Here is a 12,523-nt window from a genome sequence, read left to right on the forward strand (position 1 = left end):
GGAGTTATACCTGATATAAATGACGAATTGATGGGTGCTGACGCGTTGATGGGTGCAGCACACCAACATGGCACAAGTATACATATGTAAAAAACCTCCATGCTATGCACATGTACCCTAGAACTTAAGGTATAATAATAATAAAAAAAAATCAGACTAACCCAATTGGGGGCCATTCTACAGGTTACCTTTTCACTACTCCTCAATACTTTTAAGGTTGTGGAAAAAAGGTATAAACCAAAAGTAAAATTTTAAGCCCCTTAACCAACTGAATGGACCCTTCCTCTTGGCCAAGAGCCTTCCAAAGTTCATCTGAAAGACTAGTTCAGGCCATGATGGGAAGTGGGAGTTGAACATGTCTCATTATACCCTTCTCCCTTTGGAATTCAGGCACAGCTGACCAGCATTAACATTAAAACAGATCTTAAGACTGACGAAAGAGAATTTTCATAGCAATAAGACACCAAATTCCAGCCTGACTCTAGTATAGCATCACATAACAGATAGCAGGCCCTGAAAGAAATCAAAGTATTTTATCCCAAAATATATGTATTTGACATATTTTGAAATGGTCCAGCAAAAAGCTGTCTATTGTGGGGAAAATCTGCAATTCTATAGAGAATCCCTATTCCTTTCTAGATCTTTTCCTTGCTCCAGGAGAGAATTAACGAACAGTCGGGCACCTTATTAGGTCTGGTAAGAGATCTGAAGCCTGTTATATAGAGGTTTTGTCTGCATGAGAAAACCTTGGTCTCCAGAACCCCTTTGTCTTTTGTTTGTTTTTGTTGTTTTGAGACAGAGTCTCACTCTGTTGCCCAGGCTGGAGTGCAGTGGCACAGTCACAGCTTACTGCAAACTGTGCCTCCCAGGTTCAAACAATTCTCCTGCCTTAGCCTCTTGAGTAGCTGGAATTACAGGTGTCTGCCACCATGCCTGGCTAATTTTTGTGTTTTTAGTAGATACGGGGTTTCACCATGTTGGCCAGGCTGGTATCGAACTTCTGACCTGAGGTGATCCACCTACCTCGGCCCCCCAAAGTGCTGGGATTACAGGCGTGAGCCACCACATCCACCCCAGAACCCTTTTGTCTTAACTAAGACATTCCTTTCTATTGATCCCGGGCCTTTAGATAATAACTCTTTCAATAAATTGTCAATCAGAAACTGTTTGAATCCACCTATGACCTGGAAGCCCCTTCTTCTAGTTGTCTCACCTTTCTGGACCAAACCAGTGTATATCTTACATGTATTGATTGATGTCCTGTGTCTTCCTAAAGCGTATAAAACCAAGCTGTAGCCTGACCATCTTAAGCGCATGTTCTCAGGATCTCCTGGGGCTGTGTCATGGGCCACTGGTCACTTGTATTTGGTTCAGAGTAAATCCCTTCAAATATTTTACAGAGTTTGACTCTTTTTATCAACAAAAGAAGACTGAGAAACTGCCACAGACCGGAGGAGACTGGGGAGAGATAACAACCACATGCAACATGGTACACTGGGTGGGATATTGGATTGGAACAAGGACATTAGTGAAGCTGGTGAAATCCAGTAAAGTCCAGAGTTTAGTTAACAATAATGTACCAGGCCAGATGCGGTGGCTCACACTTATAATCCTAGCACTTTGGGAGGCCGAGGAAGGCAGATCACTTGAGGCCAGGAGTTTGAGACCAGCCTGGTCAACATGGCACAATCCCATCTCTACTGAAAATACAAAATGTAGTGGGGTGTTGTGGCAGGTGCCTGTAGTCCCAGCTACTCGGAAGGCTGAGGTAGGAGAATTGCTTGAACCCAAGAGGCAGAGGTTGCAGTGAGCTGAGTTTGCACCACTGCACTACAGCTTGGGCACCAGAGTGAGACTCTGTCTCAAACCAAAAAAACAATAATGTACCAATGTCAGTTTTTTAGTTTTGACAAATGTATCAGGCTATTATAAGATGTTGACAATAAAACAACCGGTTATAAAGAAACTCTTTGTGCTATCTTTGTAACTTTTCCTTCAATCTAAAATTACTCTAAATTAAAAAGTTTATTAAAAATATTTTAAAGATTTTTTTTCTCTCCATGCAGACTTCTCTTTTGTTTGTTTCCTTAAGGGACTTGGTTCATGCCTCTGAAACTGACCCATTAGGTGGTTTTGAGGAAATCAGCATGTTCCTCACAAAGAGAGTCTGCATTTTTGATTATATGGCTCAAACACCAGATTTTGGATGTAACTCTTAAGAGTAAATGGTTAGAGTAGCCATTCATTATCAACTGCTTGATAATTCACCATAGAGCCTGACAAACAGAAGAAGGTCATAATGCTTAACCTAATTATGTAATTATGTATACAGTCACTCACAACAGTCTATATAATGGCAGGGCACAATTATAGTTACTCTTAGTAAATGGGCATAAAGCTGATTGATGTTAGAATGGTAGACTTTATTTTGTGGAGGAGTTAATAAAAAGGAGTTTCTAGAATTAAGATATTCAAATATCTCTCCAAGTGCAATAATGCCTTTGCAGCATCTCTGAATCATGAGGAGCTCTCTGCTTGTTTATCTAGCCAACCCACATCCACTTTGTGAGAGTGAAGAACTTTGGTTTTCAATCTTGGTGAATGTGTGTTTACTTTACATGATAGGTTGACTTCCTTGAAGAAAATGGGAGCCAAAACTTAAGACAGAATCAGAAATAATCAATAAGGTTTTTGAAAGAGGTTTCCACCCTGTGATAGCCATGGTTAACCAAGATAATTGTTGCCTATATTTGGAAAGACCCTCTACTTCCTCACTGTCCATCACTGTTAATCTTATTTCCATGATGAAGCCTTTCGTGATTAGACTTTCCCTTCCTCTCATACCCCTCCCTCAACTTCCATTAACCATCCTCATCCACTGAATTCAGTTTGCACTTGATCATGGTAACTTGTCAATATTTCTGTGTCTTTTTTGGCTTGTTTTGCAGCTGCGTTGAGAACTCCCATTCTGCTGGCATCCTTTGAGTCCCCTTCATCTGTGGCTAAATGTATTGATGAGCATCTAATAGTTCTAATAAACAATTGATTAATGGATGTATAAAAGGACAGACAAATGGACATTCTGTCGAGTGACTGCTTATGATGGAAGCCACAACTCTCTATGACTGTATGTCCTGGTGACTTTCAATCAATAATTTTAAACTCATCACTCTTCAACCTAGGCAGGGATCTCTCAGTATTAGTGTCCCAGCCATGTGTCCCAGATTCATGGAAAGGATCAAAGTCCAAAGCAACTTCTATCATCATGACATTTACTTGATAATTCAACATAAGTGGAATTCCAGAAAAGAGGCATGAAACAAATTTGTACTCCTTAAGTGGGAGCATTGAACTAAGAGATCATTGAATATCTCCTTAGTTTTTGGAATTCAGCCCTGGCAATTAGAGAAGAGATGCCTGATGTCCTCTTTATGGGTTATGTGATCCTACACAGCTGCAGATGCTTTTATGGACTATTAAAATTGTGACTTAACTGGCTAATTGCCAAACATTCATGGCTTTTAATAGACTATTTTCCTCTCGGTGTCCTGCTGTAATCTTTGATCCCTGAAGACTTGATCCATAGTGGAACTACCACCTTCATCCTTGGGAGCTCTTTTTTTTCTATTATCTTTCCCATTTACCCTCTTAACTAATTTAATTTTATAACCAAGCCTGCTGATACTGATTTTCTGGAATCTCTGTTTTTTGGGGGTGTGAACTATAAAAACGACAAAATGTCATCAGTTTGTATTCAGCCTTATTTTCACCTAAAAACAGTTTACTCTTACCTGCTTCCTTTACTTCATGAAATATAATCTGGGTAAAGACTGAAGAACCTGGTATAAAATTATTGACAACCAAGAATCTATCTGAAGCAGGTGTAGTGCCCTTGGCAGAGTTCTAGGGTGACATCTGTGGGTCTTTGTTGCTCCAGGATGGAATGTTTATATTTCCAAAGAGATATACCGAATATTCATAAATAGATGGTAGAGTCTATATGAATTGAACAGTGCTTCAAGCACAAGTTCCTGTTGATGAGAAATGAGACCTCTCTAGGAGAATGTTTTATGACATTATCCATACACTCTTATCCATATATATTACCTAGTGATGATAAAATTTTGAACATATTCACTGAAGAAGGTGTTTGTGGGAATTATAATACAGATACAGATAAAAAATACATTGAATTCTTTGGAAATGAAGACCTAGGGCACAGGAAAAAATAAATAGGATGCCTAATTTTCTTCCAAACTGCTTCCTGTTTAGTTGTTGCACTGTGGTTATAATTGGTATACCAAATCTTGCAACAAATTTTCATTGCAGCTGGCCACATAGCACTGAGATTCCTGGATATATTTGGTGGGAAACATTCTGCTTTGAAGATGAGATTTGCTAGGATAAAAATCACCGTTGAAGTCCTTTAGAGGTGCTTGTGTGGACCAGCTGGTCCAATGAGCTCATGATATGGCTTAAATACTTCTGAGGTGTGCCTCATGAGATGAGAAGTCTATACTATACAGACAGGATGGGTAATCGCTTTTCATAGAAACTTAAAGCTGTAGTCCCCAGTAACCTGGCCTTCAAGCAAGGGAGAAAACTACGGGAATACTTACCCTCTGATCCTTGGTATGTTTGACCTTAGCTGTTGATGATTATGTTTATGAAGTAACTCACTCAGAAGTATAAGGGCTTTGTGTTTTCAACCTTGGACATAGGTTGTATGATTTACTGACTTTTCTTGTTACTGTTTGAGTTTTCTTTTCATATATAACATTGTGTTTATTATTGAGATTAAAGGTTGGCTCATCCCAAAAAGTGTAATCAGTACCAGAGTCAAGCTTTTATAAATGACGTGGGTCCTCCTATAGAAATAAGAACTTGGAAAATTGCCTTCTGCTACAGGATAGGAAATCCAGTGTCTGTGGATCTTGATTACTTTGGCCTACAGGGTGGCAAGTATGGACACAATGGAAGGTGATCCCAGGTGGCAAGCAAAAGAAGGCATCCACCAAAAGCAGGCTGGCCGAGGGCACTTAAGGAAATCATACCTCTTGGGAAACCCTAAGTGGAAAAGAAGAAAATTCTATTATGGCAGAGCCAAGCTAGCTATCTTCCAGAGCCATTTCTTCTTCTTCTTTTAACACAACAGCTGGGCTACAAGTTCCATCCTCCCTTGCAGTTATAGTTAATGTGTGACTGAGTTTTGATCAATGAGTTGGGGTAGGAAATGACATGTGCCATTTTCAGGCCTGTCACATAAAATCCTCCTGTGAGAGGTCCTCTGTATTTTTTTTTCAGTTAGGTTAAGGCAGATGAACATGTTGATCTTGGAGGGTACACGAGAAAAGGAAAGCCACAAGATAGAAGGAACCTGGGTTATTGAATAACCACTTACAGAAGCCCTGCTCACCAATTAAGAATATCTCTTTAAGATCTTCTATGAATTTTTAAAAACCTTTTTTTGTGATTGGGCCATTCATATGTTTTTTTGGGGGCGGGGTGTTTTAGTGGGTAACATTATCTTAACTCACCTGTATACCTTACAAATTTACTTGTCTGTTTACCAATTAGTTTCATGTTGTATTAGTCTGCTCTCATGCTGCTAATAAAGACATACTTGAGACTGGGTAATTTATAAAGGAAAGAGGTTTAATGGACTCACAGTTCCACATGGCTGGGGAGTCTTCACACTCATGGCAGAAGGCAAAGGAGAAGCAAAGGTGGCAGGCAAGAGAGCTTGTGCAGGGGAACTCCCATTTATCAAGGCCATCAGATCTCATAAGAGTTATTCACTACCACAAGAACAGTATGGGGGAAATCACCCCCATGATTCAATGATCTCCACCTGGCCCTGCCCTAGACAGGTGGAGAGTATTACAATTCAAGGGAGATTTGGGTAGGGACACAGCCAAACCACATTACATGTCATGGTAAAACTTGGAATTCTGGAGATATTTGCAAAGTTTATGTCTTGGTTCTAACTTACTGTATGAGTAGCTTGGGAGGAAGCTGGATCACCAGATGCAGAGAATCAATCTCTGAGATACAGGTGCCCCGCCTCGCATGGTGACACCTCATTTCTCCCATCCCAGTTCAGCCTTACAGTGTTTGTGCCTTATTTTATTAATAGAGGCAAGAGGCTTGCATGCAAGTTATGCTAACTTACCTATGTTCCCTTTCTTTATCTCTTTTTCTTTAGCCAAAGGAGTTCATTTACTAGATCTGGGGAATTAATTTATACTTATGTAGCAGAATGAAGGGAACTGGGGTGTATGATAATTATAGCTATTAATCTTACCGTACCCGAAACATTAGTTGAGCAGACACTTCCTAGGACGAGATATCTGTGAGAACAGAGACCTTACTGACCTATTTACAATCGCATCTCCAGTTCTTGACATGAAGTGGCCACCCAATAAATATCTCCCAATTATATTAACACAGTGCTTCCAATAATGAGGCCAATCATGGATAAATTGGGGAGAACACTGACAATAAAATGAAAAGAAAATCTTAGTCTTTATCGCCTAGAATGTGGTGGATGCTTTCTTTCAATAGAACCAAATACTGTAGCGGGAATATGAATTAATAATCATTCAAAAATGAATATAATGTCTCATTCTAGATCAAAGCCACACCCTCAATTTAATTCCTGGTTATTGATTTATTTTCAAATAGTTGAGCAGATGCTGGATATATCTATAGAATGAAACTTGCTAAATTTAACTAGATTGTCACTTAGCCCTCTGTGTGTGTGTGTTTGCGTGTGTAGGAATCTGATTGGTCTTATATCTGATTCAGAAAAATTGAGTCCTGGCTTTGAGTGAAAATGGAAGGTAGGCAGTTGTCTTGGAGGAATGATTTGTTGGAGGCTCCATAAAGCCCCAAGCCCTAAAGTATCTCCCTGACTTGGCTTTAACTGATCGCTGAAACAAGGAGACTTTCATTCTTTTGATTTATTTCATTATCTCCATTAGGTTTACTGGCAGGAATAGTATGTTACGTAGGTATGAGTAATTAATGCATTAGTAATTAATGGCCACGTTTGTATTTTGCAACATCTGTAGATATTTTTGGTTGTTACAACTGGGGCTGACAGTGGTGGGGTGGTTATGCTACTTGTCTCTAGCGGGTAGAGACCAGGAATACTGCTAAACATCTTGCAATATATGGGACGCCTCCTTCTTTCCCATTAAAAAAATAATTATCTGCCCCCAAATACCAATAGTGCTGAGCTTGAGAAACCCTGCATTAGGGTGAAGTAATTCGTCAATAGATTCTACTGAGAAGATAGTTAACAGAGTGGAGATTTTGAGAGAGAGTGGGTGGGGTGGACAGAAAGGCATAAATTTAAAATTGTGGAATGGGAGGATGAATGCTGGGATACCTTTACACCCCAGAGGCTCCTGGATAATATATGTGAACTGAAAGGGAAAAAATTACTCCTTCTTGGGAAATATACCAACTGTAGAGCTGTTCTTTAAAATGTCATGGTGCTGTCTTAACAAAGGTCAGCTGTGGTGTGGGTAGGGGAAAGGGCAGGGATCTTGAACTGAAGTCCACATTGGCCTCTTTTATATGCCTCACTCTATCCTGGAGCATGAGGGACACCTTTAGAAGAGCTTCATGCCTTACCTGAGTTTTCTGAGGGCACACCTGTCCTGTGAGACTCCTGGGCATGTTTCCAGCAGATGAACATACACTACCACTTTCTCTTTCATTCTTCATCTTCAGAGTCTGACACGCTGCCAAAAATGGAAAGTTGGCTTCTTAGCATGAATATCTTCTTCTATTGACTCCAGTTTGACATCATAGAATAGAACATCATTAGGTTATGGAACTGGAAGAGGCCTGAAAAATCATGTCTTCTTATTTTCTTAATTGAAACATGAGGAAAGCAAGTGGTGTCGAAGGAAAGTAAATGGCTTATCTAAAGTCATTATGGAAAAATGAGGATTAGAACTGGATTTACCACCTCACAGTCTAATGTTTCTCTATCTCTATCATGTCATCTTTTGCAGAAACACCTGAGTAAGAGAGAAACTTACTCAAATCTTTAGGAGATTTTGTAGTTTAAATGATTGATATAGTTTTTTTCTTTTTCACTGTCATGCATTCCAAATTCAGTTTTTAGAAACCAGATTTTCAATGCTTTTCATTGATCTCCTGTTGAGATTGGTTTGCATTCTAGTCACTATTGCTGATAAGAAATTATCCTGATTTCCATGGCTTGAAAGAGTCATTTTATTTTTCTCATATTTTAGTGGTCAGGCATTTGGAAATAAGTCATCAGGACAGTTCTTTCCTGGTGTCTCTTGTATGGTTGCAGTCAGAAGTTGGCTGGGGTTGCAATTATCTGAAGCCTCAATTGGTCTGGGCATCTAAGATTGCTCCTTTCCATTATTTGGTTGACATTTAATGCCAGTTGATCCCAGTTCAGCTGAGAGCTTAATTGACTGTCTACTGGAGTACCATATGGGTCTTTCCATATGACCTGGACTTTGTTATGGCATGGCTTCCTTATGGTAGTCAGTCCTCTTACATGGAGACTTAGGGCTTCAGATGCAAGTATCTCAGTGACCTGATGCCTATTTCTTAATCCTCAAACTGTACCCCAGGATTGCATTGCTTTTCATGACCTAGTCTTGAAAGGTAAGCAATGTTACTTCCATTGCATTCTATTTGGTAATAAGAGAGTTACTAAGATTGGGTAAGATTTAAGAGTAGGTGACATAGATACCATCTCTTGGTGGTACACATGACAAAACATTTGTGGACAAGTTTTAAAATCATTACAGTTTGGATTTTAGAGTCAAAAAGTTTCCACTAAATAAATACTAATTTGGCTATTTTACAATGTCCTATTTTTTTTTAAAACTTGCTATATTTCAAAATTCAATTTGTAAAATAGTAAGAAAGTTTACATTTGCTTTTGAGTAAATTATTCAACTTCTCTTGGCCCCAATTTCCTTATTATTATGATAAGAATAATGATATCTAAATTTTAAGATAAGAATTTTGTTCTAAGAATTAAGCAGTAAATGGTGTCTGAAACAAAGTAGACACTGAATGGTAATAATCATAATATTGGCCTGATGCAGTGGCTCACGCTAGTTAATCCCAGTACTTTGGGAGGCTGAGGTGGGTGAATTGCTTGAGCTCAGGAGTTTGAGACCAGCCTGGGCAACATGGTTGAAATCCGATCTCTACCAAAAATACAAAAATGAGCCAGCTGTGGTGGTACACTCTTGTAGTCCCAGCTACTCGGGAGGCTGAGGTAGGAGGATCCTGGGAAGGTGGGCTGCAGTCCAGTTGAGACTTTGGTGAGTTGTGATCATGCCAGCCTGGGTGACAGAGCAAGACCCTGTCTCGAAAAAAAAAAATATAACGTTGTTGTCTACATGGGATGCCAGTTCATATCTTGATGCCTATTTCTTAACCCTCAAATTGTACAGAACATCTCTGAAAACAGCGCTTCAGATTGGGGTAGGGAAGACCATTACCCACTACTTTAAAGAGTGCCCAAGTAGCAGAGTACCCATGACATAACATGAGTCCCTGAAATGAGAGGCACAAAGACAGCAGGGTCAAATCATTCCTGCTTCATACTTCTGCTTTAGACTAGCTTGCTGAGAATGAGCTGGGTAGAGGACATAGAAAGGGGCATCTTCCCAGTGTTTTTGGAAAGAAAGTAACTTGCAGAGGCAGGGACAAGCCTCCGTGTCCCGAATGCTCATTTTTTTTTTGAGACGGAGTCTCGCTCTGTCACCCGGGCTGGAGCGCAGTGGCCGGATCTCAGCTCACTGCAAGCTCCGCCTCCCGGGTTTACGCCATTCGCCTGCTTCAGGCTCCCGAGTAGCTGGGACTACAGGCGCCCGCCACCTCGCCCGGCTAGTTTTTTGTATTTTTTAGTAGAGACGGGGTTTCACCGGGTTAGCCAGGATGGTCTCCATCTCCTGACCTCGTGATCTGCCCGTCTCGGATGTATGTTTTGGAGGTGGTGCATTCAGAGGGGATGAAGGCAGCAAGTGGCAACTGCTGGTTGAAGGAAGAAGGCAGCAACCCATTTCCTTGACGACAGTGTGAGCCTTGGGTGGTAGACACCTGGAAGTGTTATTTACTTGCTATGTTTAGAATCCTTGTAGAAAAGCTGAAAACTGTTTGCCACTTCCTTTCAGTAATCCTTAATTCTAACCTGCAAGTTTTGTGCTATAATTTGTCAACTGTGCTTGAGAAAGACTTCACAGCCTTCCTAGAAATAGAGATGGAGCGTGCTTTCCGATCAGCAGCATTTAAAAGAAAACAGAGAATCTTTCAGGCATGTGAGGTTGTTGATTGCTGTCATTATTATGATGACTGGAGACTTTGCAATTTACAGAGAGACCACGAACGTGCCGGGCATTGTTGACAAAGCACAGGATTCAAAATTGTTTCTGCCCAGAGGATGCAATCTCACCCTTTTTAGATGTTTTGTTTATTTTTTTCTCTCTCCTTAAGAGTATTCTGCTAAATTGGGAACATTGTGATCCTGGTGGAAAGTTGATCTGGTAAGATGTATCTCAAAGGATCTTCAGACCTATTTTCAGATTATTCCGTTTGTCTGTCATAGCCATAGCCTATTTATTTATCTATTAACATTTTATTGAGCATTTAGTGTGACCCAGGCAGTAAGCTAAGCATTTTTACCTTTATTATGGTATTTCTAACCCAACTGTCCAAGAGTTAGGTACAAGTATTAGCTCAATAATGTGGATGAGGAAATTGGGTGTTATAGAGGTTATGGAAATTAGCCTAAAGTTGATCTGAATTAAACTTACATTTTTAACCCCTTCTCTTCTCTCTTTTTCTCCCTGTCTCCCTCTACCTCTCTCTTTCTGTGCCTCAGCCTCACTAGCCTTCTGAATGTCCCTCAACTTTGCCACAGAACTTTGCATACTAGCCTCTTTTGCCCTGAGCATTTTGCTTTTCCATTTTCTGCTAGTTTACTTTTGTTTATCTTTCAGCTCTCAGCTTAAGTGTTGCTTCTGAAGGGGTCCTTTTCTGATTCACATCAAATAACTCTATTTTATGCTCACATGTCACAATAAACCCATCACCTATTCCCAGTTGCACTTTTATATTTGGGTGACTCTGCACAATACATTCCTCCCCAAGTAACTTCGAAGCTTTGTGAGAACAAGGATTGTCTATATACATGCTATGTATGTATTTGCGGCACCTAGCACAGTGCCTGGTACATAGTAAATGTTCAACAAATATCTACCAAATAAATGAAAAATAGGCCACATTCTATCTTTACCTTGTGCTAGACCATGAATACCCTTTTTACCAAGGAGGATCACTGATATCCTTGACAATTCATTATATAAGACTCAGTGTATGATTGGGACATTTGTAAAATTCTGGGGTTGGAGAACTATGAGCAAAGATCCTGGTGAGGTTGTTTTCAAGGTTCCATCTAAGATACTCCAGTCAGAAAATAGTATATGCCATTTATTTTATTTTGTTTTATTTTATATCTTAACATTTTGTTACAAAACCACATTACCTACCACCCAGCTTCTGTAGTGATAGCAAACTTCTTTCTTATATGTCTTCACTATTTCCACACCAACCCCCATCATTATTGAAACAAATATCATAGTTATTCAGCCCATAGTCTTTTTAAACACTTCTTTCTTACAAACTCATTTCAACCTTGCCAGGAAATGTTTTCCTTCAACTTAGGCTAAATTTCTAATCATGCAGTTTCTGCCTGTTTCCTCTTGTGTGAAGACAGAGCTGCTGGTCACTATTTTTGGTGTTATGTAACCATTTTTAGTAACTGAAGTTTGTGATTAGTGCTCCCTTCAGTCATTCATTACCAACTTCAAATTTAACAATGTCTTTTATTTAACCAATGGACCATCTCTAGTGAGTGTTCAAACTGCATGACTGGAAGAACAAATTTATTTTTGGCAATATGGTTTTCTTGGGCTATGAGCTGTATCCTGTGCTCTCGGCTCATGAGTTTGGAAAAGGTTCTGTCTTACTCTTTAGAGGCTAAGAAATAGAATGTTATGGGCTTGTTCTTTCAATCTGGCAGGGCATAAGCACTCTATTTCTGTGAGATCAGGGGCACTACTCAAAGTGCGATGGGATGGACTGTCTTTTTCACCAGTCTAGTAAAATTGGGTCTAGACTCGTGGAAAAAATTGAGAGGGGGATTACAGTATCCTTTTTTCCCCTCCACTTTAAGACTATGACAGATCAAAGGTCCTTTTTTTTTTTTTAGATGATATCTCACTCTGTTGCCCAGGCTAAAGTGCAGTGGTGTGATCTCAGCTCACTGCAACCTCTGCCACCCAGGTTCAAACGATTCTCCTGAGTAGATAGGATTACAGGCACGTGCCACTACGTCTGGCTAATTTTTTGTATTCTTAGTAGAGACGGGGTTTCACCATGTTGGCCAGGATGGTCTTGATCTCCTGATGTCATGATCTGCCTGCCTCAGCCTCCCAAAGTGCTGGGATTACAG

The sequence above is a fragment of the Colobus angolensis genome, unplaced genomic scaffold, assembly GCF_000951035.1.
Source record: "Colobus angolensis palliatus isolate OR3802 unplaced genomic scaffold, Cang.pa_1.0 Scaffold522, whole genome shotgun sequence".
Classification (NCBI taxonomy): Eukaryota; Metazoa; Chordata; class Mammalia; order Primates; family Cercopithecidae; genus Colobus; species Colobus angolensis.